The 27,121-nt window shown below is 41.0% G+C and overlaps 2 protein-coding genes across 4 annotated transcripts in view; one reads left to right on the top strand and one right to left on the bottom strand.

The window, feature by feature from the left end:
- Nucleotides 1-16,396, bottom strand: part of LOC110955854 (synaptic vesicle glycoprotein 2B-like) — a 105,638-nt gene extending 89,242 nt beyond the window's left edge. Inside the window, exon 1 of the mRNA XM_051952664.1 lies at nucleotides 16,213-16,396. The gene's annotated coding sequence lies outside the window, so the exon portion shown is untranslated. The remainder of the gene's footprint in view (nucleotides 1-16,212) is intronic.
- Nucleotides 1-27,121, top strand: part of c8h15orf40 (chromosome 8 C15orf40 homolog) — a 49,065-nt gene that overhangs the window by 8,112 nt on the left and 13,832 nt on the right. The window lies entirely within an intron of this gene.

Genomic DNA, 27,121 nt, shown 5'->3' with positions numbered 1-27,121 from the left:
TTATCAACCTGTTGAGCCGCATTTCACCACAACTGGCGCCGAAGATGGATGAGGCTGTGGATACGGTCCATAGGCTTGGGAGAAGACTTGACCATAAGCCACGTCAAGTCATCATGCAGTTTACCAAGCGTGTCTACCGGGATGAAATATGGAGGGCTTCAAACAAGCACAAGGTGTGTGAGGACTTGAAGATACACTTCGTGGAAGATCTAACCAAAGAAGACAAGCTGGCTCGAGATGCGTTATGGCCAATCGTCGCCAAAGCACGAGGTGAAGGGAAGAAAGCAGGATTCAAGGGTCCCTACGCATATGTGGAAGGAAGAAGGATCACCGCTCCTCCATGAAAACGACGATACTGAGCTATGTTACACTCGGGTAAAACTTGAAGATTGACTTATTGTTCTGAAAGTTTGCTGTTCTGCTGGCTGTTAAAAGCCTTTGTTATTCGTATTAGTGTGGTATTGAGCTAATACACGTTTACAGGAGAAAAAGGAAAGAAGGAAAGAGAAAGAAAGGAAAAGGGAAAAAGGGGAAGGAAAAGAAAAGGAAAAAAAATAATAATAATAATTTTTTTTTTTTTTTTACTTATTTTATTTATTTTATTTGTACATGGTGCTTTTGAAAAGCAGTCTTTTATTTTCTTCTTTGAATACAAGAGGTTTACAAGATAAGGTCAAGAGAAAAGCTATTTTCCTATTTTCTAAAGGTCAGAAAGCTCAAATAATCTTTTTTCAAGAAACACACTCGACATCTGCAGATGAGAAATTTTGGAATAACCAATGGGGGGATAAAATTTACTATTCTCATGGTACTTCAAAGTCAGCTGGAGTTGCAATATTGTTAAATAATTACATAGGCTCAGTAAAGTCTATTAAAAAAGATGAACACGGACATTTTATTATAATAGTTATGGAGATTGACAGCACATTTGTAATTATTGCAAATATTTATGGATATAATACTCCTTCTCAAAACAAAGATCTGTTTACTAAAGTAACTGATGTTATATTAGAGCAAAAAAGACTTTACCCCACTGAAGCTATAATTACAGGGGGTGATTTTAATTGTGTGCCAGATGAATGGTTAGATCGATGGCCAAGTAAATACAACCAAAATTATTATAATGCATTAATTCAAACTTTTTGCAATGAATTAAATCTAACTGATATATGGAGGGAAAAATATGGAGACACACAACAGTTTTCATGGTTTAAACCTAATGGTGGTTCCAAATCAAGAATTGATTTATGGTTGGTCAACAATAACTTGTGCCATATCATAGCAAATGTCTCAATGGATACAGCTCCCTTGACAGATCACTCTATTATCACAATGGAAATCAAACCTCCAACATCTCTAAAAAGAAATAAGGGTTATTGGAAATTTAACTCGTTTCTACTGTTAAAGGAGGATTTTTGTAAAACAGTATGTGCATTGATTAGGGAAACTATAAATGATAAAAACCTTGAAACATTCTGTGGAAAATGGGAATTTTTAAAATACAAAATAAGACAATACTCAATTAGATATAGTAAAGATATCGCTCAAAAAGTAATATCAAAGAAAAAGAACTTGCAACTCAAATAAATGATTTGTGTAACAATTTAAATTCATCAAATGAACAAAAACAAAGCATTTTGGAATTACAAAATCAACTAGACAATCTGTACCAAGTGAAAGCTAAAGGTGCTTTTATAAGATCTAAATCTAAATGGATGGAAGAAGCAGAAAAGAACTCCTCATATTTCTTTAAATTAGAAAAAAGTAGACAAGAAAAAAATGTAATAAACTCCTTAATAATAAATGGTAATGAATGCTTTGATTCTAAGTTAATAGCAAAAGAAATATACTCGTTTTATTCTAACTTATATAATTCTTGCTTCTCACCAACAGATTGCGAAGATTTCTTGAATGTAATAAAAAACCATAATGTTCCCAAACTCAAAAATGATTCAATTGAACTTTGTGACTCAAACATATCTTTAGATGAATTAGACAAAGCAGTTAGTAGTTTAAAACTCAATAAATCACCAGGTTGTGATGGCCTGACTTCAAATTTTTATAAACATTTTTGGTCTGAACTACGGGAGTTTCTGCTTGATGTGTTTAGAGAAGCAATTGAAAAAGAAAACCTCCCACCAACAATGAAGCAAGGAGTTATTGTTCTTATTCCAAAACCCGGAAAAGACAGAAGACGTGTCGATAATCTCAGACCTATTACACTCCTAAATAATGACTATAAAATTTTATCTCATATATATGCAGCAAGATTAAAGCGTACTCTTCCTGAGATTATTGACACAACTCAAACAGGTTTTATGAAAAACCGTTCTATACATGATAATATTCGCCTAGTACTTGATCTACTAGACTATGAAGAGTTAATTACAGACAATAGTTTAATGTTTTTTTTAGACTTTAAAAAAGCATTCGATAATTTAGAGCATCCCTTCTTAACACAATCTTTAAAGCTTTTTGGTTATGGAATAAAGTTTATTAAAACAATGCAAATATTTTACAAAGAAAGGAATAGTTCAGTGGCATTGACCCTTGGTACTACAAATCGTTTTAACTTAAATAAGGGTATAATTCAGGGCTGTCCTTGTAGTCCTGGGTTATTCATTTTAGCTGCAGAAATGCTAGCTATTCACCTAAAAAATATACAAACTCTGAAAGGGATCAAAGTTTTTGATCAAGAACTGCTTATTAGTCAGTATGCTGACGATACAACTCTTTTTCTTAAAGACCATAGTCAAATTCTCACAGCTTTAAATGCAGTGGAGCAATTTTCCAAAGCTTCAGGTTTATTTCTTAATTTAGATAAGTGTGAACTTTTACCAGTGAAAAGTATTCCCGATACCTCCATACATAATTTCAATATAAAACGACATGTCGAATATTTAGGCATACATATAACTAAAGATTCAAAAGAAAGACATTTAGAAAATTTGGAGAACAAATTGAACAAATGTAAAAGTATTTATAACCTTTGGATGCAAAGAGATCTTACCATTTTTGGACGTATTTTGCTCTCAAAGGTTGATGGAATGTCTAGAATTCTGCACCCCACATACTCACTAGCATTAGAACCATCTTTTATTAAAGCTGTAAATCAACTAAATTTCAACTTTATTTGGAACAACAAAACCCATTACTTGAAAAAAGCTGTTCTGCTCCAGGAATATGAACATGGTGGCCTAAAAGCTATTGATTATGAGTGTATGAATGGTACAATTAAAAATAACTGGTTGAAGTCCTTTTTAAAGAATCCAGATGTTTTTTGGAATACATTTCCAAATAATATTTTTGCTTATTGTGGAGGGTTACAGTTTTTGTTAAAATGCGATTATGATGTTAAAAAACTAAACATCAAGTTGTCAAGATTTCATCAGCAGGTTCTCCTATACTGGAAGATGTTATACAAACATAACTTTACCCCCCATACTACACCGCTTTGGAACAACAGATACATTCTTCGAAGGAACAAATCTCTATTTTACAAAGAGTGGATGGACAGAAATATTTGGTGTATTATGGACTTGCTGGACTCAAATGGAAATATTCTCTCATACAATGACTTTGGGGTGAAATGGAACTTTTGCTGTCATCCAAAACAATTTTTCAGTCTTGTAAATGCTATTCCTAAACCATTCCTATCACAAGCCAAAGAAGTAGTTATTCATTCCAATTCAGTACCTAGATTGCCTAATTTTTTTATAGAAGAGATAAACTTTTTGGATAGAAATTGTAACAATAGTTTTATTAGAAAAATACTTACTAATGATTTATATCCCAAACAATATTGTAGAATCCAAGATTTTAGAGAATTTGAATTGATTAAAGTCAAGAAATTAAGAACAGATTATTTAAAATACCCCTTGTTACCAAAATCTAAAGAAATTCATTTTAAACTGATCAATAACATATATCCATCAAGTGAATTTTTAAGACTTAGATTTCAATTTGATAGTAATGAATGTGTCTTTTGTAAAACAGAAATGGAAACTACAAGTCACATTTTTTATGAATGTGTCTTGGTTAAGGTTTTTTGGTCTCAGATCCAAGAATGGTTGGAGAATAAGAAGGTAACTGTTAAACTATCCTCTCAGGCTGATATTTTATATGGAATGATTCTGGAAAGTAAATTAGATAACTTGTTGATAAATGTAATCCTCATATTGGCAAAACATCATATACATAAGTCTAAATATTTCAAATCCCCTCCCGTATTTAAATGTTTTATAAATGAGTTTAAAGAATATTATAAATCCTTGAAATACATGAAATTGAAAACTGCAATAGAGCTATTAAATCAAATAGAGCATTACAATTTAACTGACCTCTAAACTGACCCTTAAGAATTTTTTTTTTTTTTTTTTTTTTTTTTTTTTTTGTATTATTTTTCATTGTATCATTGATTGATGTTGGCTTCTACTCAAAGTAGCATATTTTGATTGGTTATGAATGTAATGTTATGCCTTAATGTTTGTAAATGATTACAAATAAAAAAAGAAAGAGGAAAAAAAAAAAAAAAAAAAAAAAAAACACAGGTGAAGTGGGAGGTTCTCCTTCCTGTCTGCCGCGCACATTGGTAAAACACTAGTATCCGGGACACGGCTATAAACGGGAAGCATCACGTAGCTTGACTTCACGTAGTTTGGCAAACATCTTGTGAGGAGAGAGACGCCACCGGTAAGACGTGGGTTTACTCTGTTTGCTCGTGGGGCCGCCGTGCCGCTGACTTTGTCTCTAGCATATATGTGTGTCCGGATTTAAGTGTTGTAGGACTGATCATGGTTTTGTGTGTGATCGGTGTGGACAGAGTAATGTTTAACGCCGTAATTTTAAGATCTCCGTGAGTAGTTTTGAATCAGAGCGCTTTCATTTTTTACTTCCTGATTTGCCGTGCTGGCTAAGATATTTGGATGCTTCTGATTGGCTGCTTGTTCTGTCAGCCATTTTGATTGGCCATTTGTCCTCCCAGCAATGCTTGCTGGGTAATGTAGTGCTTTTAACTGGCGTAGTAGTGGATTGCTGTGTTAATCCTTCTCTGTTGAACTACATGCACTATTTCTGCACTTTAAACCTACTAATAGAAAGTTTTTGTACATTGTGGAATTGGCTTATGTGATATTGGTTTATATTGAGCTTAAGCAATTATTTGTATTTTAATGATTTCAGTAATGCAATGCATGGCTTGCTTGGCTTTGTTTGTGGCTTTTTATGTGGCTTGTGTCAAATGCAATGCTTGATTTGCTATTGTTGTGTTTGCTATTATGCATGCTATTTAACTGCTGCTATGCTCTTGCTGTGCTATTTGCTATGTTTATTATGCTATTTATTCAATATGCATTTCTGCTATTTATGCAATATGTATTTGTGCATATTTATTTCATAATACCATGCATGGTTTACACCACAGCCCTTTTCCATCTTTACAGGTTTATAACCTGTTGCTGTTGCTGTTGCTGCTGCATTGTGGTTACAACTGGAAAATTGTTGATGAACTGTTAACAAACTCTAACAAACACAAGCAAAATAAATCACAAAAGCAAAATAAATCACAACGAGTTATAACAACGTCTTAAACCTCTCCTTGCAACCCTGTTCGGTGGGGACAATCTTGGAATAACCGAACAGTTATAAACCGCGGCCAACTGCACAGGACTAAGTGCAGCCCATTCAACACACACTTTGCCAAACCCCAAGTCCATCTCTAGCGCATCCTGCTGGCCTAAAGGATAAAAGAGCAAGACAAACCCCAACAGTGGAACGGCTCTCCAGGCAGCACAAAAGGAGTGACGATGTCAGACCTGGACAAGCTTAAGAGTGTGCGATCAAGAGCTCAGGCTTCATTCAGCAAAAGGGGCAATACCCTCACCAAACCTGGACTTCTGGAACCACCTGACATTCTCAGGGAATGGAGCATCTTCAAAACTGACTTTTCCCGTGTCACAGATACTGGGAATCAGTATGCCGAAGCTCTCAGGGAATCATCAGATGAGGACCTTGTTGCGTCTGCGGCCCAGGTTGACGATAAGACATTGGAGTGCGAAAGCAAGTTCCTTGAAGTAAAGAAAGCCACACAGGGAATATTTTGGACCAGCTATGCTGAGGAGGTATTCTTCAACCAAGTCAAAACAGCGGAGTCTGTCATTGGTGAAGCAGAGGAGGAAGATGCAAACCCTCAAAAGACCTTCAAGGAGCGCAGGTTGAGGATAAGAGGACTTGAAAGAGAGGTCACTGAACTTGCAGCAATGCTGGCAGAGTGGAATGACTTGGTTCCCAGTTCAAAGGCGGTGGATCTTCAGTCACGCCACAAGGGACTAAAGAAAAGACTGCTTGCACTGGTTGATAAATTAGAGGACGATGAAGCCGAGCAACAAAGGGGAAGAGAACAATTCCGTGAGGATGACTATGCAGCTAAAGACAAAGCTCTGCCCTCTCCCCCTGATATCGCTAACAGCCTTGACTTAAAGCCTGCAGTGAACATGGGAGCAGTGAATCAGCCACTCACACAGCAAGAGCCGACTCATGCCCCAGCGGCAACACATGCAAACTCCAACCTCAAGCCCCAGTTTAGCCTTGAGAGAGCTCGGCTACCAACGTTCACCGGTGACATGAGGGAGTATTACCGGTGGAAGACCGAGTGGGAAGAACTCCAGCAGTTGGGAAACCCCCAAGGTGCGGAGTGCATCAAAAAGTTCCACTTGTTGAATAGTCTTCATGAGCGGGTGAAGAAGGAGCTTGTCCTGACCAGCTGCACGTCCACCAAAGACATGTTCATGCTTCTGGACAGCAAATATGGGAACAAAGCCAAAATTGTCCTGCTCATTGCCAACGAGGTCCAGTCCCTTGCACCTGTCAAAGGCAACAACCCCAGACGCACCATCGAGTTGATTCAGGCTGTTGAAAAGGCACTCTACAACTTGCAGATTCTGGGTGAGGAGGACGCTGTTAAGAACCGCGTAGTCGCTCAATCCATCGAGAGCAAGCTCCCTTCCTCACTCAAGAAGGACTGGATTGTGCACAAGTCTGATCCAGCTTCAGGGTTCATGCCCGCTGACCACTTCAACTGCCTTCTGAGGTTCCTAAAGAAACAGGAATCAATCCTTGAAGAGCTGGACCAGCTCGAGCCAAACACTGTTGACAAAAGCATGGTGGAAAGGGTCCCGGAACATCCAGACAAAAAGGGAAGGAAAGCCTTTACTAAGTCCACGGTGGGACAGAGAGAGGGCCTCCCTAATTGCACCGTCTGTGGGGACGACTCACATGCCGGCAAGCTATTCGCATGCAAAACCTTCAGAGAGCAAGATCTCTCTCGTAAAAGGACTCATCTTAAAGAGCTTGGTTTGTGCGTCAAGTGTTTGCGAACCCACCCTAAGGATGGTAAAGGGTGTACCGCCAGATTCCTCTGCCCCAAAGCTGAGTGTCGGAAGGAAGGTGCATCGGACCACAACTACCTACTGTGCCCCAAGCCACCAACTCCAAAGAAAGACAGCACCACCGAGGAGTGTAGCACTGTGAGGTATGGAGCAAGGAAGCTTGGCCTCACTAAGAAGCAAGAGGAGTTTCTGGCGGAACTTACCCCTGAGCAAAGAGAGCGATGTAAGAGTGCATTCTCAAATAAAGCCGCCTCCTCTGTCCGCTCTAACGTTGGAGGTGAACATCCAGTAGTAATGATGCTCATGGAAGTCACCACAAACTCTGGGTGCCTCATTGGTACTTTGATTGACCTCGCGTCCGACACCAACTACATCACCAATGAAGCAGCGGAACGACTTGGCCTAAGTGGTGAGAGCATCAAGCTCATTGTACACGGTGTTGGAGGTATGAAAAAGTCTGTTGTGACCCAGAGGTATTCCCTGCGTCTGAAGGTAAAGACACCCAAGGGGCAGATCACAGACCACAGGATTCTTTGCTATGGCCTGCAAAACATTGCTGAAGTGGCCCAGCCAGTTACTACTGAGCAATTGCGACGGTTCTTCCCCAATGTGCCAAAGGAGGAATTGGTCCGTCCCAAAAGGATCGACCTCCTTATCAGCCACAGGGAAGGCCGCCTTGTCCCACAGCCTATCAAGATTGTGGGTGACCTAGTCCTTTGGGACGGCCCGCTTGGAAAGACTGTGGGGGGGACCCACCCTGATCTCCTGGAGAGAGTGGACCTGGCAGTATACCGTTCTGAAACTCACCTTGCTCGGACTATGAGATCTGCCTCCATGGCCTACAAAGAGACTGTCTTGCCTCAAGCAGAGGGGCCTGCAATTGCTCGATCTACTGCCACCAACAAGGAGATCCTTGAATGGTTCCGATGGGACAGCATCGGAGCAGCGTGCAGTCCTCAATGTGGCAGCTGCAAGTGTGGCAAGTGCTCCCCTGGTGGACAGGAAATGACCCTCAAGGAAGAGAGGGATCTGGAAAAGATCAAGGGCTGCTTGACATACGTGCTGGCAGATCATCACAGCAGCTCTCCTCATTGGGACTCAGCCTATCCATGGAGGGCTGACCTCACAACGCTAGCTGACAATCGGCAAGCAGTGGAGGTGACCTTCAGGAACACGGAGAAAAGGTTGGAAAGGGAACCAATGTGGAAGGCTGCATACAAAGACCAGATCCATGAAATGGTCTCAAGAGGGGCAGCTCGGAAACTCTCAGAGGAGGAGATCAGCAGTTGGAAAGGACCTAAATGGTACATCAGCCATCTAGTTGCACCGAACCCCCACTCCTCTTCAACCCCTGTGAGAATCGTCTGGAACAGCAGCCAGGAGTTCCAAGGAATCAGTCTCAATGACCTTCTCCACAAGGGTCCTGACGTGCTCAATCCCATCAGAGGCGTTCTCCTGAGGTTTAGGAGTGGACTCCATGCTGCACTTGGTGATGTTCGGAAGATGTACAATTCCGTGTGGCTCAAAGAGGAAGAAGTCCACCTCCACCGCTTTCTGTGGCGAGATAACCCTGAGGACAATATTGGGGTGTATGCTGTTGTCAGAGTCAATATCGGGGATAAACCCGCAGGATGTATCGCCCAGGTTGCGATGAGAGAGACGGCCAATCTCCCTCAATTTGCAGCCATGATGGAAGAACGACGTGTTCTGGTTGAAGATAGCTACGTGGATGACATCCTGACCTCGCATGACGATCCCAAAGCCCTGGAAAGGATCACCAGAGGTGTGGAAGAGATCTTAAAAGCAGGCGGTTTCTTTCTCAAGCCATGGGTCCTGTCGCATCAAAGTGGGAGGAATGGATCCCCAACCACCTTGCCTCCAGGCTCAAGCACAGAAAGAACCATACCCAAAACTTTGGTTTTGCCCAACCAAATGCATGACGGAGAAAACAAGGCCTTAGGAGTTGGCTATGTCCCTGAGACAGACAAGCTACAGCTGCTCACATCTATCAACTTCTCCAAGAGAAGGGGGAAAATGAGGACTGACGTCAATCTAAGTGCTGAAGATGTCAGGAAGGGAACACCAAACCCCTTGACCCGACGTTTACTCCTCAGCCAGATTGCCTCATTGTATGACCCCATTGGTCTTGCTTCACCAGCAAAACAGAAAGGAGTGATGTTGGTCCGAGAATCATTCCAGGAAGCTGGCAAAGAAACCCCCTCTAAAGACACGTGGGACACCCCACTCTCACCAAGGCTTCGCGAAGCTGCAGTAACGCTTTTTGAAGAATACGTAAGGCTTGGTCAAGTCAAGTTTGAGAGAAGCCTAACGCCACCTGGTGCTGAAGGTCCACCAATAGGAATCACCTTTTCCGATGGAAGTGAATCATCCTATGGAGCTGTGCTGTACCTACGGTGGGAAACTCAAGACAAAGTTGTCATCAGGTTGGTCGAATCCAAAGCAAAGCTTACCCCCTTGACCAGAAGGGTGATGTGATCAAAGCTGAACTATGCGGTGCAGTCTTTGCCACCCGCCTTAAGACGTACTTTGAAAAGCACTGCCACATTAAAGTCAAGCAATGGATTCACTTTGTGGACAGCCAAACAATCCTTGCAGCCATCCAAAAGGACAGCTATGGCTTCCAAACCTTCTTTGCTAACCGGGTCGGGGAGATCCAAAAGGCCGGGCCTGTGGAAGATTGGAGGTGGATTGAAGGCAAACTAAACATTGCTGACATACTTACCAGAGGCGCAACTCCTGAGGAGCTTGACGAGGGTTCAGAGTGGCAGCAAGGCCCTAAGTTCCTTAGGTTGCCAGAGTCTGGTTGGCCAATGAAGATGGCAAGCGAAATCACGCCTTCAGCCGCTGAAACAGTCAGTCAACTTCAACGTAAAGCGTTCTCTGCTGTGCTCACCAAGCTTGAAGGAATTACAAATGGACCAGCACCAACCACTGTCCCAAGTGCACATCCGACAGATGGACCCTGTGCGATTGGACTAGTGCGCCTCATCAAGCCAGAGCGGTTCAGTTCCCTGTCCAAGCTATGTGCTTCGATAGCCTGGATCCGACGGGCTGCTGAAACGTGGCTCAAAAGACTCAAGACCTCTGACTCCTCAAAGTGGGAGGCAAACCACCTTACCCTGTCCTCCGAGGAGCGAGAGCAAGCCTTCAGAGACCTTGTCCTAGAATGTCAAGAGGGCAACCAGTTTCAGGACTCTACACTGAACCGCTTGGTGGTCCACAAAGATGACAAAACCGGACTTCTTCTCTGTGGAGGGCGAGTCCAGGCATGGAAGGAGGATGGTGCAGCCATTCCTTTGGTCCCATTTCAGTCATGGCTTGCAACCCTACTAGCAAGAGAAGCTCACAGTCAAAACCACGAGGGCGTTGCTGCCACACTTCTACACACCAGAAAGAAAGCATGGATAGTGCAAGGCCGACGAATAGTAAAGAAGGTCGTCAATGACTGCATAACATGCCGCAAAAGGAAAGGGAAGATGTGCCAGCAAATGATGAGCGACCTGCCACCTGAGCGCTCTCAGCGTGCCAGCCCCTTTGAGTACACGACACTTGATCTCTTCGGCCCTTTCGAAATCAAAGATGCTGTCAAAAGGAGAACAGGAAAAAAGGTGTGGGGCATAGTGTTCTGCTGTATGGCCTCAAGGGCAGTTCACGTGGACATTGTGGATGATCAATCATCGGAAAGCTTCCTCCAAGCTTATTTCCGCTTTGTAGCACTGAGGGGCCATCCAAGAACATTGTGGTCAGACAATGGGACCAATTTTATTGGAGCCAAACCCGCCCTGAAAGACCAGCATACCTACCTGGCCACCGTTCAGAGATCATCAGTGGAAGCTCAAGCCGCAAAACACGGAACGAAGTGGGCATGGAACTTTCATCCAGCGGATGCACCTCACCGCAACGGAGCAGCAGAAGCAGCTGTCAAGCTCATAAAGAGGGCTCTCATGAGTCTTGGAGGGACTACAAGTTCACTCACCTGGGGAGAACTCCAAACACTCTTCTACCAGGCAGCAAACCTCACCAACGAAAGACCAATCGACGCAAGGGCTCAAGCACAAGAGGACTCCATAGAGTATCTAACCCCTAACACCTTACTCCTTGGAAGGACAAGACAAGGAGGCGACACTGAAGGAATCGACTTGTGCACTCATCCCTGGCGTCGTCTCAGAGCCATTCAAGTTGGTGTGGATATGTTCTGGAAGAAATGGAGTGAACTTGCCGGGCCCAACCTGTTTGTTCGACCAAAGTGGCATCAGGCCAAGAGGAATGTAGCAGTTGGTGATGTTGTTTGGATCGCTGACAACAACGCGTTACGAGGACAATTCCGGCTCGGTCGGATCCAGGCCGTGTATCCTGACAAGAAGGGACTTGTGAGAGATGCGGATGTTAAAACATGTGCAGGCTTTTCTGCCTCTCAAGGAATTGGACAAGCCAAGAACACTCAGCAGGTGATGTTGGTCATCCTGCGGAGAGATGTGAGGAGATTAGTTGTCCTCATTCCTGTGGAAGACCAGTGACTTTGACTGCTTCGGCCATCAGTTCTGCAGGCACTGCCTCAGAGCTCAAAAAAAAAAAAAAAAAAAAAAAAAAAAAACTTGTAACACCTTTATACATATGTAATAATGCATTTTATCTGTGACCGCCTTGGATCTTTTGATCAGTTGGTCAAGTGGGAGGTGTTAAGTCAGTCAGTCACGGGTTAAATCAGTCAGCGTCACGGGTGCATTAGCGGTAATGAAACACAGGTGAAGTGGGAGGTTCTCCTTCCTGTCTGCCGCGCACATTGGTAAAACACTAGTATCCGGGACACGGGCTATAAACGGGAAGCATCACGTAGCTTGACTTCACGTAGTTTGGCAAACATCTTGTGAGGAGAGAGACGCCACCGGTAAGACGTGGGTTTACTCTGTTTGCTCGTGGGGCCGCCGTGCCGCTGACTTTTGTCTCTAGCATATATGTGTGTCCGGATTTAAGTGTTGTAGGACTGATCATGGTTTTGTGTGTGATCGGTGTGGACAGAGTAATGTTTAACGCCGTAATTTTAAGATCTCCGTGAGTAGTTTTGAATCAGAGCGCTTTCATTTTTTACTTCCTGATTTGCCGTGCTGGCTAAGATATTTGGATGCTTCTGATTGGCTGCTTGTTCTGTCAGCCATTTTGATTGGCCATTTGTCCTCCCAGCAATGCTTGCTGGGTAATGTAGTGCTTTTAACTGGCGTAGTAGTGGATTGCTGTGTTAATCCTTCTCTGTTGAACTACATGCACTATTTCTGCACTTTAAACCTACTAATAGAAAGTTTTTGTACATTGTGGAATTGGCTTATGTGATATTGGTTTATATTGAGCTTAAGCAATTATTTGTATTTTAATGATTTCAGTAATGCAATGCATGGCTTGCTTGGCTTTGTTTGTGGCTTTTTATGTGGCTTGTGTCAAATGCAATGCTTGATTTGCTATTGTTGTGTTTGCTATTATGCATGCTATTTAACTGCTGCTATGCTCTTGCTGTGCTATTTGCTATGTTTATTTATGCTATTTATTCAATATGCATTTCTGCTATTTATGCAATATGTATTTGTGCATATTTATTTCATAATACCATGCATGGTTTACACCACAGCCCTTTTCCATCTTTACAGGTTTATAACCTGTTGCTGTTGCTGTTGCTGCTGCATTGTGGTTACAACTGGAAAATTGTTGATGAACTGTTAACAAACTCTAACAAACACAAGCAAAATAAATCACAAAAGCAAAATAAATCACAACGAGTTATAACAACGTCTTAAACCTCTCCTTGCAACCCTGTTCGGTGGGGACAATCTTGGAATAACCGAACAATAACCATGGGCGGTGTCCGTCATTAACTGGATAAACAAACACTTGACTGGTAGTTGGAAAGCATAAATTTTGCAGTGGGTTGTGCTAATTTTCATGTGTTCCTGTAGCAAAACAAAAATGGAGGTCAACCAGTTTACATGCAGGAAGATTTGCCCAAAAGAGGCCAATAAAGGAGGAAACTATCTAAGATCCCGGATGGAGGACTGTTGGACTGTAGAGCTACAGAAAGACCTGGACCATGAGCTAGACTACCCACGGCAACGAATTTAATTCTCTGCCAGGGTCGGTCTAGTTACCCTCAGTAAGCCTCGAGGTTGGATGCTCGTAAAACTGGCCGACGAATCACCATGAAGTGTAGAGTCAGAAGGCGGGCGTAACTAAGTGACGACAGAGGCGCGACGATTCTGACAGAAACAACCGGAAACAACCATAGAAACAAGGATAGACAAGAAGATGGCTGGGCACAATAAACAGTTATCTTTCGTTGAGCTCCATAAGCACCGACTCTGAATAATCTTTCTGTTAACATGTCTGTAAAATACTTGAGCTTCACCCATTGACTGTATAAATAAGGCTTCACCGAACTCCCGCATCCTCTGATTTCCGGCGCTCTAGGAACTACGTCAGCCTTTTCGTTGCACTGATTGGTTGTATACCTACCCAATTGCTGCAGAGTGATTTGAAAGACAACCTTTTAGCCCGCCTCCCTCCCTGTCGAGAGTTCCTAGACCCTTGCGTCTTCAGACCTGGGTCTAGCGCGGCTAGGCTAGACCTACAATGGAACAGATCAGACTGGAACAGACCTACTGATCTAGACTAGAACTAACCAACTAATCTAGACTAGAACAGACCTAACCAGAACAAATGAAGTAACCCAGACTGGGCAAAACCAAAGTGGAATAAAACAATTGCTATGTCCAAGACTGAGAAAGACCAACTGACTCAGACTAGAAGAAACTCAAATGGAACAAACCAAGAGAACAAACTAGAACAGACCAACTAATCCAGACTGGAACAAACCACCCAACCTGGACTGGAATGGGCCAGACTAAATCAGATCAAAGTGGAACAGTCCAACTTGCCCAAATTGGGACAGAAAAATTGATCCAGACTGCAACAAGCCAAAATGGGACTAACCAACTGACCGAGACTAGAACAGACCAACCTAGAACAACCGGCCAGGAATAAACCAAACTGGAGCAAACTTACTTAGTCAGCCTGGAATAAGCCAACCACCCCAGACTGGAAGAGACCACCTAGCCTCTACTGCAACAAACCCACTAACCCAAACTAGAATAGAGCAAATGGGGACAAAACAACTGACCTAGACTGGAACAGACCAGGCGTAAACTAACCGTGACGTCACCCGTTGGTTTCAACGTCGAGAAAATGAAGCCCGGATTTTGCTACTTCCTGGTCGCCCTTTTGGATTTTTTGGAGCCAGTGACGTAAAAAGCGTCATCAAACAGACTGGACCGGAGAGCAACTAGGGGCAGGATTGGCTGAGGACTCTCTTATCCCGCCCACATTTTACCGCAGAGGCTTCTGTTGCTGTCTATCAAGTATAGCCACGTCCCCTGGCTCCGCCAACTTTAACGATTTATTTAAAATTCAGTATTGATTTATTGTAAGATCAGCCACCTGATCTCTCATTTTGACCATGAAAACTAACGGGAAAAAAATCCTGAGCTGTAGAAAATCAGTCTATCAAATTTTATTTTCTCCAAAAATGAATTGGGGTCTATGGAGAAAAAGCTTTTTGGAGCCAACCCTAGCGGACGGCGTGATATTGCAAGTTTTTGACACTTCTGGGTTGGCTTCAATTCTGGAGCCAGATGCTACGTCCACTATATATACAGTCTATGGAACAGACCACCTGATCCAGGCTGGAACAACCCAACTGACCAGACTGGAAAAGACCATCTGATCCACACAGGAACAAGCTCACTGGCCCAAACTGGAACAAACCAACTGAACCAGACTGGAACAAACCACCTGATCCAGACTGGAACAGATCAAATGACGCAATTCCAACTTGGTCCGATCAGCCATCAAACCCAAATCACATTCATCAGCTCAGCTTAGTGTCCGACTTCAGTGTTTCAGCTGCTGTGGTGGATGGAGAGCTGTCTATGTGGAATTTAAACCTCAGGAACATATTTCATGATAGAAAAAAAAATCAAACAAGAGACTACATTGATTTCCAGAAGCTAGTTGAACAGAGTCAGACGTGGCGGTGTGACTTTGCGTTCAGGATAGAAACCTCCACTGGTTCTCAAGTCCCATCTGTGGAAACCACGAAGCATAAACAGCTTCACACAGCCGATGAGTCAACAGAAACAAAAGTCCTTATTCCATCGGTGCACTTGCTATTAGAGTATACATATAGCATGAAAAGAGTGTAACGTGAGATGAGTGTTTGCATTCGTGTGTGTATGCATTGATTACATAATGCTGTTGGAAAGCAATCCCAGCTGAACAGGAGCTTCCTGTCCATTATAAATAGATTCCTGTCCTCTTTTACTTTGCACCTTGGTAGTGACTCTAAACTCGCTGTTTTCACGCCGTTTGTCAACTCAGGCGTTTTTTCTTTGCGTTAATCTGCGTGTAAACAGCTGGTGATCTGCTGTTGGGGCAAAAGTTTTGACCCGGTCATGCTCTAAATGGCATTATTCTACTGTGTGGAACTTAAAAACAGAATTTATCATTACACTGAATGTGGTATTGATGGAGTATATCTGACAATTATAAATATAGCACCATGAATCAGACAAAAGAACTCCATAAATATTTAGTTGTGCTCTAAAATCTGACACAAATCAAAATAAATGTGTCATTATCGTGCTAAACTTCAATTAAACATACATTTATTTTAAAAACTGCTCATTCCATTCAACACGCTGCGGCTTTTGCAAGTCAAATACAACACAAACACCTCCCAACTACATTTTAAAATCACTTCTCTTACCTGAACGAGTCAAACCGAAGCTCCCGACTTCACAACAAATCTATTTTAAAATTCACTCTCTGCCTAAAAATGTAGTCTGGAGTTTGTGCACTGTAAATGTAAAGAGCATCAGCACACAGAGGCAGGACTGGGGGATTAGAGCAGGGAAGGATAGTGACAGCCTTTCTCTCCCCCTCCCTCTTTCTCTGCAGCACTCCTCCCTGCTGCCATCCACCCCCCACATCCACAATGGTACAGCCCACCTCTGTGCTACCCTGCACGCAGGGATGCGCCATTTGGCCGACCGGAGGGGAGGGTAAGGGGTCGGGGATGGGGGTGGGGATGGGCGTGGAGGGGGATTGAAAGAGGCATATGGGAGGCCGGTGGGAGGGGGATGGAGGGATGGATGGATGGGTGAGGAGGTGGAGTGACAGATGTGTTGACTTAGTGTGAGAGCAGAGATGCTTGATGAGATGTTTTCTCTACGATGATGCAAAAGTCCTGCAGCTTTACAGAAACTGAATCATGTTTACCCTCCTCATACATGCACTTTTTAGCTTTGTCCCGCAGCCTTCTGCCTGATTTTCTGTGCTTCTTTTTATCTTTTTCCCCATCTTTATCCTTTCCATTTCTCTCCGACTTCCTTCTGTTTTCTTTCTTGCACTACTCGGCTGCTACAGAAATGTTATCTTTATGCATTTAAGCATCATGATTTAATAATGAGGAGGGGAGAAAATGAAAGAGACGAGAGGATACGGCGGGCTCATCCACTCCCAGAGGCTGTTTTCTCCTCGTCAACAGCTCCTCCTCCTAAATTCAGCTAATTTTGAGCAGATTTTGGTGTAAAGGGGACATTTTCCAGGACTGCACTGAACCAACGACGATCTTGGTTCACTGAAATTATACCTACTCTTCAACCAATCGATTAATCAGTGGGAAAAGGAAAAAAACACCCATTATTTGTAGATGAATTAAATGGACCACGGTGCACTTAGTGCATTCTATCTGCTAGCCTTATTAGCCGAAATGAATTAAAAATCAACACAAAAAGCTGGTATTTGCAGCATATTAAATCATTCCATACAGAATTTATAATAACACACTCAGAGCAGACCAGCATGCACTTGCCACACATTCATATGATTTATGAAAACAGAACTATATCAACAACAAAAACTAGAAATATCACAGACAAGTTAGCTGCTGTTTTTAGATGATCTGCCATGTTAGTTCCTGAGCTGCTTATTAACTGCTGTCTGTAAAAAAATATTCACATTTAATGAATTATTTTTCTTACAAAACACTGCAAACAACCTAAAAAATTCTTAATAAATAAATAAATAAGTGCAATTTCAAAAATACTCTGCCTCAGTTTACATCAATAAAGTGCCACCGTTCATTTTCACTAAGTTTTAGCACTTTGCAAAGTCGACCCACGAGCCATACTGGACCCTCTGGTGGGCCGGTTTTGGCACATGGGCCCTATGTTTGGCACCCCTCTGTTAGAGCATACATTGGTGAGTTCAAAATTGGTGTTTCCATCTGCCACAAAACAAAATGGTTTAATCCTGAAAGGCTGTTAATGCGGAGCTTTTCTCTTCATCGGCGATTGAAAAAAAACATCAATCGTTAAGCCTACCACTCTAAAGTTTTTAACCACATAGACTTTAACTTTAAATTCAAGTGCAAGCAGGAAAGCAAAGTTTATTTATATAGCACCTTTCACAGAAAGGAAATTCACAAAGTGCTTCACAATAAAATCAGCAGGAAAAAATTTAAATCAGCAGTGAACAACAGGGAGTGACACAACCATGTGCACAAACACAATAACAGCAAACAAGTTGTCACAACAACACCACCTAAATAAAAGCCCGACTGAAAAGCCAGGTCTTTTGCTGCCTTTTAAAGGACTCCACAGAGACTAAAGTGCGCAGAGACAGTGGCAAAGCATTCCAAAGCCTCGGAGCCACTACTTGAAAGGCTCGATCCCCTCTACTCTTAAAATGGGTCTGGGGAATGACCGGCAAACCTTGGCCTGAGGATCTCAAAGAACGTTTAGGATAGTAGCGTTTTAAAATATCGGAAATATAAACTGGAGCTTGACCGTTTAAAGCTCAAAAAAAGTGAACATTTTAAAATGAATTCTAAAATAAACTGGGAGCCAATGCAGTTCTTTTAAAACGGGGGTGATGTGGTCTCTTTTCCTGGTGCGGGTTAAGAGTCTTGCGGCAGAGTTTTGAACAGCCTGTAGACGGTGGAGGTCTTTCTTGCTCAAACAAGTAAAAAGGCTGTTACAATAGTCTAAGCGTGAAGAAATGAGTGCATGAATAATCATTTCAAGCTCTGCTTTAGATACCAGAGCTCTCAGCTTAGAAATATTCCTTAGCTGAAAGAAGCAGTTTCAAATTAAGTTTTTTGTATGCAGCTCCAGGGACAGAGCAGAGTCAAAGACAACACCAAGGTTTCTAAGACTTGATTGGATGGACGAGCCTAAGGTGCCTAAGTGATGCTTAATCAAGGGTATCATATTTTCTGGAGCAACAATTAGAGTCTCTGTCTTATCTAGGTTTAATTGAAGAAAATTTCCAGCTAACCACTGATTTATGCTGGACAAGCAGCTGGTTAAGGAAGACAGTTTGTGCAACTCGATATCCTTAAAGGAGCAATATAACTGGCTGTCATCTGCATACAGATGATAAGAAATGTCCTTAAACTGACTAATTAATTTCTCGAGAGGGAGAACGTACAGTAAAAACAAAATTGGTCCTAAAACCGACCCCTGAGGAACCCCACAAGTCAAGCGTACCGTTTCAGAGAATCTGATTAGCAAGGACACTAAAACTTCTGTAAGAAAGGTAAGATGAAAACCATTTTATGACAGAACCAGATAACCCTACCTGTTCAAGTCTATTAATCATTATGTTATGATCAACAGTATCAAAAGCAGATGACAGGTGCAATAAAACTAAAACTGTGTATTCACCAGAGTCAGCTGCCATCAAAATGTCACTGGAGACTCTGATCAAGGCCGTTTCAGTGGAATGATTTCTGCGAAACCCCGATTGAAATTTGTCAAGAACATTAAATTTTTCTAAAAATGCAATGAGATTCTCAGCTACCGCTTTTTCCATTAACTAAGACAGGAATGGAAGTTTGGAAATAGGCCTGTAATTAAGAAGTTGTGAAGGATCTAGATTTGGCTTTTTTAAGTACTGGCTAAACAACCGCATGTTTAAAAATGTGGAAGTTCATTTCAGGCAATCTGATCAATTATGACCATGAGTGTAACTTTTGGGCTCATTTTCAAGACAGAAAACACTTGATTTCTGTAAGATATGACTTATAAATAACAGTCAAACTATGATGAGCTCAGCCTCTGTTATTTTTCTACAAATCTGTCCTCCTTTTTAGTCGTCTGGCTAGCAAAACAAAATCTACTAGTGAGGAGTTGAGAGAACATCTGTAAATAGTTGCATCTATTTCATTCTTAGACACCTGTACAACAGTCAGTTTCCCAATGGACATGTACAGTATTTTATTACACTATGAACAGCATTCTCTGCTTTTTGCACTGTATCATGCAATTATCATTTGCAATACTGTGTTTCTATATTCCTTTCTGCATATATTGTATTATAATCAATTTTATTACTACTATTTTTGTTGACAACAACAGCCGGAACCAAATTCCTGGTATGTTGTGTACGTACTTGGCCATTAAAGCTGATTCTGATCAACAAGCAGACGTTGAACAAGTGAAGAGTGTCGTCTGACCGCTTTACAGGACTGATATCAGCAGAAAAGTGACAAAAGAAGTGGTTTTTTTTGTTGTTTTTTTTACATTAAAAAAGGGTTGGGTGATAAATCGAATGAATTCGATTAATTCGCCTTTTTAAAACCTGACGATTTGAAAATTTGCAAAATCATAAAAATCGAGGCGAGCTTAAATATATAACAATACAGATTCTTCTTCTGCCTTTCACGATTTGTGCACTGGTGTTTGCTTCCACCTCTCATCTCCTTCCGCCAAAACACTCACATCCCTGTCATGGCGGACAGAACAGCAGACCAAGAGTTGGTCGCGACAAAAGGGCCTCATGTTACATCGATTATATGGAAGTGGTTCAGCTTTGGCAAGACTGACAGAGCAAACTACAGTCATGTGCAAGGTTTGCAAAAGTACTGTGAAAACGAAGAGTAGCAGCACAACTAACCTCTTTCAGCACCTGCAGCAGAGGCATCCTAAAGAATGGGAATAGTGCTCGCAGCTACAGGAGGGCGGCATGACTAGCACTAGCCATAGCAAACAGACCACAAAGAAACAACAAAAATCGATTAAAATCGTAATCGTCCAAGATTAATTAAAAAAAAAAAATTGATATTTTATTTTTTGGCCATTTCGCCCAGCCCTACATTAAAATAAACTATCAAGTCTCAAACCACTTCCAACCTTTACATCAATATAACACAAAGACAACTATTCATCAGCATGCAATGTCCATTAACAGTTATGGCTATGCTGTACCACAATAAGGGTGTGCGGGCTGAAAGCACATGAGAAAGTCGATAGCACCAGTGCTGCCAGTTAGAAAGTTAGTGTAGAGCCTTGGCTTGTCGTGGTGAGGAAGGCAAGACTGTAGTTTCTAGACAACTACACATTTCCCCACCCATACTGGACTAAACAAGCAAACAGAACTCGTTCCACTGCCGAAACTGAAATTTAAATACTAAAAAAATACTGACTCAATAACAGGCTGCTAAGATGAAAATAATTTCTCACTTTATAAATGTAAATGCATTTTTTTAATGGCACAAAACATGGCCTGTGTTCCCTCAGATATTGTGTTGTAGATATGGAACAATACTCACTGAAAATTTAAAACCAAACTGTCACACAAATGCAGTTCATGATGTCTGATTAATTTTTAATGTGCGTTCTGTCACGTCCTCTCTTAGATTTCTTTGCATTTTAAATGCCCCACAGATTAGTGACTGCTCTGTTGTTTCTGTTTATGTTCCCATTTATTTTCTTAAATCATATTTATTGGTTTCCTTTATCTTTTGTGGTGTTTGTGAGCTCTTATTCCTTAAACTGAAACAGGTGAATCGCTTCCTAACCTCTCATCTGCTATATTTCTATTATGTGGATTTTATGCTGTTTTATACTTGAATTTGAACTGAAAGCATAAAAGGGATCACACTGAAGGATGTGAAATTGTAAAAGCTGTTGTTCATTGTCGGTCTGTATTCTGTTTAAATGTCTTAGAAGTCTTTGTGTGTGTGCGTCCGCAGCCCTAAAGGCTGAACATATGGAGCGGCTATTGTGTGCTCATTAGCAGGTTCAAGCTGGGAGGGAAAGCACACACATGGCCTGATGTTCCTGGTGTTTACTTTGCCCTCAGACAGACAGAGAGGTAATAACTGTATCACGTTAATTATGAGGCTCTTCGTTTGTCAGCGACAGATAAGATCAAGGTGCCAGAATTTTATAGAGACGCTGCACAAACTGACTGTGATATCAGGTGTTGTTCATCACCTCTTCAGTTATAAAATGTTGGGAAATTACCTTTAACAGGCAACGTTAGAAGGAACACGGTCATAAAAATCTGTAAAAATACAGTGAAAGTCTTGTAGCAAAGGCTGAACACATGGTGAAACATTATAGGACCAAAAACTGTACAAATGGTGAAAATAACTGCAAATATCTGTCAAAATTCTGACATTTTTAGCTGATTTAAAAAACTGTGAAAATGTAGAATTCTACAGCCGCACATTGTGAAAGAAAAATTTACTATTTATAAAAACATACTGATTTTTGATTCACACATTATTCATAGTTAAAGCCATTTGTTTGTTTATTTAAAGTCCACATATTAATTATCCATATTTCTCTGTTTTTAACACACATTACTAGCCTAGCCATGCTACACCCATGTTTCTGACGGCACAAGGGTCTAGGGAAGCTCGACAGGGAGGGAGGCGGGCTAAAAGGTTGTCTATCAAATCCCTCTGCAGCAATTGGGTAGGTATACAACCAATCGCAACGAATAGGCTGACGTAGTTTCGAGAGCACCGGCGGATTGTGGCTAAGTCCCATTAGCTTCCCAACCAGCGGAGCCAACTGGTATATTAAGGATTTGCCATATCCCGTCGGCATAAGTCCAAATACGTCTTTCTTCTCAATGAAACACTTCAGTGCCGTCCTTTGTTTATCTTTCAAGTTGAATTTTAGCTTCAAATCTTTAAGGGCTGTGGCCAAAGCCGAGTCGAAAGATAACCGTTTATTGTGCGCCGGTTGTTTCTGTCAGAATCGTCACGCCTCTGTCGTCACTTAGTAACGCCCGCCTTCTGACTCTACACTTCATGGTGATTTGTCCGGCCAGTTTTAGGAGAATCCAGCCTCGAGCCTTATGGAGGGTAACTAGACCCACCCTGGCAAAGAATTAAATTCGTTGCCGTGGGTTGTCTAGCGCGGCTAGGCTAACACATTACACCAAATCTGGCAAAAACGGGAAACGGTGTAAGAAATCATTCACCATTTTTCAGCCCTTAATATGCTGAATCTCTTTTCATTCAAATAACAGAAATATCTGTCAAAGAATTACATTTTTGGCTGATTTAAATGCAGTGAAAACAGTGTAATTTTACGGTAAAATGTTGCAGCACAATGAATTGCTATTTGTTAAAATAAAGACTTTATGTACAATTTTGACCTGTTTTATTTTTACAATTAATGTGTAAATTAAGAATCAGATAAAGGAGAGGTGTGTGATGTATGAAACAGACTTGTGATGGACGTCCTGGGGGTCAAAATTGTCCCATTTTAAAGTCTGAAAATGTGGGAAAAAATATTTTCACAGTGAAACTTCTGATGTTCACATTTTCAGGAAATTTTTTGAACATTTTTGGTGGAAAAGAGAAATGCTGAAAATGTTTGTAAAGAACATTCACACAAAAAATAAACCAAAATCCAGTAAATTTCGCTGGATTTTGGTTGATTTTTTTATGTGAATGTTCTTAAAGAAAATATTAGAAGTTTCACTGATATATATGGAATCACTTTAGATATTTTTAGGATTTTTTGGCAAGATTTTTACTTATTTTTTGAAAGTATTTACAAGAATTTTCTTGGCAAATTTGAAGGATTTTTTGAAAAAAAAATTAAGGGGAACTTTTATAAGGAATTGTTGGAATTTTCTTCCTGAAGGTTTTGCAAATTTTCAGAAATTTGGGGATTTTTTTTCTGAAATTTTTTCAGACAAAAACAATATTTTTTGGTGCCCGTAAATGAAGACAACAGGAGGGTTAAAGGCATACCGCTGCATGTTTAGTTTGGCAAATAGCACTGAAGAGATTCTGAGTGCTAAGGAAAAAGATACTGTAGTGCGACGAGACAAAAATATAGTCCTATTAGCCGTGTATTAACACCATAAAATAAATACAGCAAGAATACATGACTCATTTAGTCACTTTCTTCTACTGTGGTATAACAAATCTGAATAAACTTTTCATCCTTATTGGTTAAAATAAAGACTTAATAAAAACTACAGTATTACAATCAAAAAGTTGCGTGCATAAGCGGGTTAAAAAATTCTGAAACATTTAGGAGGACTCTTTATTTAGAAATACTGGCGGCTTTGCATTTACACTTGTATTGCAAAGTGTTCTTTTAAAGTCGAGTTCACAACAAACCCTTTTCACAGATCTGCCCACACAGCCGTGAGCTGGAAATCGAGTGTTTTCTGGCAGCGCTGTCTTACTGCTCTTTTCTGAAATTCTAAAAAAAAAAAAAAATCTCAGGAAAAGAAAAAAAAATGGTTCCTACAGGCCTTTAGGTCTTGAACTGTTCTTTGCTCTCTGCATAAGAACAAACCAATCATGGCTTATTTACAGGATTGGATGGATCGACAGCAAAACACACAGAGGGTCAGAGACTGGGATGAACGTTGACTTTTCTGAGCACCACATGGTTCAAAGAAAACAGCTAAAACGACCTTGGAGAACGGCTGCACGATCAATCACATACTCATCTTGATTAAAATTTAGGCTTCCATAAATCAAATGGTAATGATCTGCTGTGATAATGACTAAATAGCAACCAGCCACCAGGGAGCGATCCAGATGTTTCGGCTTCACTGTTTTGGAGAGAGCGGACGGGGCAAGATCAAATGTCTGCAGCAGAAGGTGAAGAGCTGGTCCCTAAAAATGATTCATCACCTTTGTGTGGATGTATTTCAGATTTAGGGCAAGTTATGATAGAAAGCAGAGACTTGTGCAACACAAAAGACTTGCCCAATGAGCTGAAAAATAGCACAATCTGCTGCATGATGAGCGCATGAAGGCTAAGAAGAAGAACTTCTGCAACTCACAGAATCCCTTCCAGAATCAACTCAGATATCTAAAACAGCGACAATCTACAGTGAGCCACTATAAAGCACAAGATGAAAGTAAAAGCAGCTCTGTTGATTTGTTTTTTTGGTCAAATTTATTCTATATTTTGCCACCAGGCTGCTTGATGTAATGCTGATTCTGATGCAAAGGTTTGTCCATTAGCAGAGACGGAGTAAAACAACAAAGTAAAAGCAGCGCTCCGTTTATTTGTTTCTAAATGAGAAAGTATAATACGAATGCTTTTCCCTAAAGCCAATGAATACTAGTGATAAATAATCATGATCTAATTATTGATTGCAGCCCTACAGAGGAGCAGCTTCAGCATAAATGTCTCTGTGACACAAACAAACTTCAGACTTCAAGGCCACAAAACAGGGAGGAATTTCAACAAAAAACTAAATGAAGGCTAATAATGTTTTTTATAAAATTATGATTCATTTTTACTTTTCACTAAAAGTACAATGATGTCTTCAAACCTGGTTTCACTTTGTCATTCCGGGTTACTGAGTGTAGATTGAGGAGCAAAGTTTCATCCATTTGAAAATAAATCTGCAACACAATAAATTGTGATGAAACTCAATACCATTTTATGACTATAAAACAGACTGTTATAATATAATGTAGATATAGCTGAGTGCAAAAACACTTTGATATAATTGTACAAACTTTGGATTAACCCTTACAAGGCCATGTTTCTGGAGAAGTACATATACTAAAACCACCTAATCCATAAAAATATCGATCAAGTCTTGCAAGGTCGCATTGTCGTAGACGTCCGCCATATTGAATTTCGGCCGTGTTATTACGGTACACGGCCTGATAAAAGCTTCGTAATTGCGGCTTCGTTATACGGCTTTATAGCTTGAAAGACGCAAATTTGGGGCCAATGTTTATATCTTACCATTGGTCGACTTAAACATACGGGTGTGTGCATATTTTATGTTAATTAGCGAGCCGAGGATGTTTGGTTTCGGCTGTGTGTACGAGTAAGTGTAAACAGAGTATACTCGGTCCCGGCTTTTTAAGGGTTAACACTCCAAGAAGGACTGAGCTCTAAATGCTGCTGAAGAAAAGGTGTCAATTCAATTTTCTGAGCAGAACTGCTTAAAATTCTGAAATAAATCAGTTAAAAGTTAGCAAAAAACCCTTCAGATGTGTGTGGAGTGATGAAGAAGGGTAATCGTCCTCACACAATACATGAAGCTAACAGAAATGTCGTCTATCATCTTTTCTACTTTCTTTTCTACAGTTTGACTAACAAGGCTGCTTTGTTCTGCTGTTCCTCGTCTTCTGTTCTGGTTTAATGACGCCGGCTGGTGAAAAAGCACATCTCACACTGCATTAATTTGCATTTTCGCTTGAAATTTGGTTAGAATTTGCACTACAAACTTTGCAGAGAACAGTTACAGTGTCGTTTCTGGTGAGTCTGATGTGGAAGGATTTCTATTGCTATACTAAATAAATTACATACAACACTGTAGTATATGTGCACTGGACACCACTGAACCTCATCTACGTTTTCCTGTATGGGCGAGTAGAAGGACTAAAGCCCGTCATCCATGTTTGCTGACAGACCACCCCCCTCTGGCCTTAATCCCCTTCCCTTCCATCAGAGCGACACCAGTGGGTCTGATAGATGGGTTTGGGTTGATCGGTGCATCAGGAGGAGAAAGCAGCGATGCCCACGAACGAACAAACACACATCCAGGCGACAGGCAAACATCCTTAATCCCAGTGGCACACTTTGGCAGTGCACTGTAAAGCTGATGGCAGAGGATTACATGCACATAATCAGACAGTCGACCAGGCCGGAGGAGCAGGAGACACAATCAGAAACCTCCTGACTGCGATACCATGCAGACTGATCTACAAGTCACAGGTCTGCAGAGACACTAGCACGTCTGATTTGGGATTGAAACCTCTTGTGTCTCAACTTAACCTCAGACCAGTTAAAGCTGCTGTCAGTACCATAAAATGCTTGATATTTATGTCTTAAAACAAGACAAAACAGTATGATTAACCACAGTATGTTTAGTGTTCTGCATTTTCTGCAGCACGGCTTCAAATTACACTTATTTTTATGTCTTAACCTACTGATTATTTTATTCTACACTTTTCAATTCTATAGTTTCATTTTAGCAGACGCTTTTATCCAAAGCGATGTTAAAAAAAAACAAAAACAAACAAACAAACAAACAAAAAAAGAGTAGATAGCAGTGTGTAAGCCTCGTCAAAATCTCTGGTGGCCCTTACAGGAAAATACGGGCCACCAACTCCTGCCAAATCTAAATTTCTGGTAGCCCGTACAAAAAACTGGTGGCCGGTACTTTGCGTTGTTTACATAAAATTAAAAAATAAATATAACTTCTCAGGAAGTCAATTTCTTTTAATGAGCTCTTCTCTTACAATCTGCTTACCATTAGAATCGAAATAATCACTCTCTCATTACAAAAAAAAAAATCAGTCTCTATTCATCTTTACAGTCACAACTTAGTTGAACTAGATGTCCATCTACATCAACATCTTCAAATTGTGCCAG

This window comes from Acanthochromis polyacanthus, chromosome 8, assembly GCF_021347895.1.
Source record: "Acanthochromis polyacanthus isolate Apoly-LR-REF ecotype Palm Island chromosome 8, KAUST_Apoly_ChrSc, whole genome shotgun sequence".
NCBI classification, from domain to species: Eukaryota; Metazoa; Chordata; class Actinopteri; family Pomacentridae; genus Acanthochromis; species Acanthochromis polyacanthus.
The sequence above is the reverse complement of the archived record's forward strand: the minus strand, read 5'-3'. Positions and strand labels throughout refer to the sequence as shown.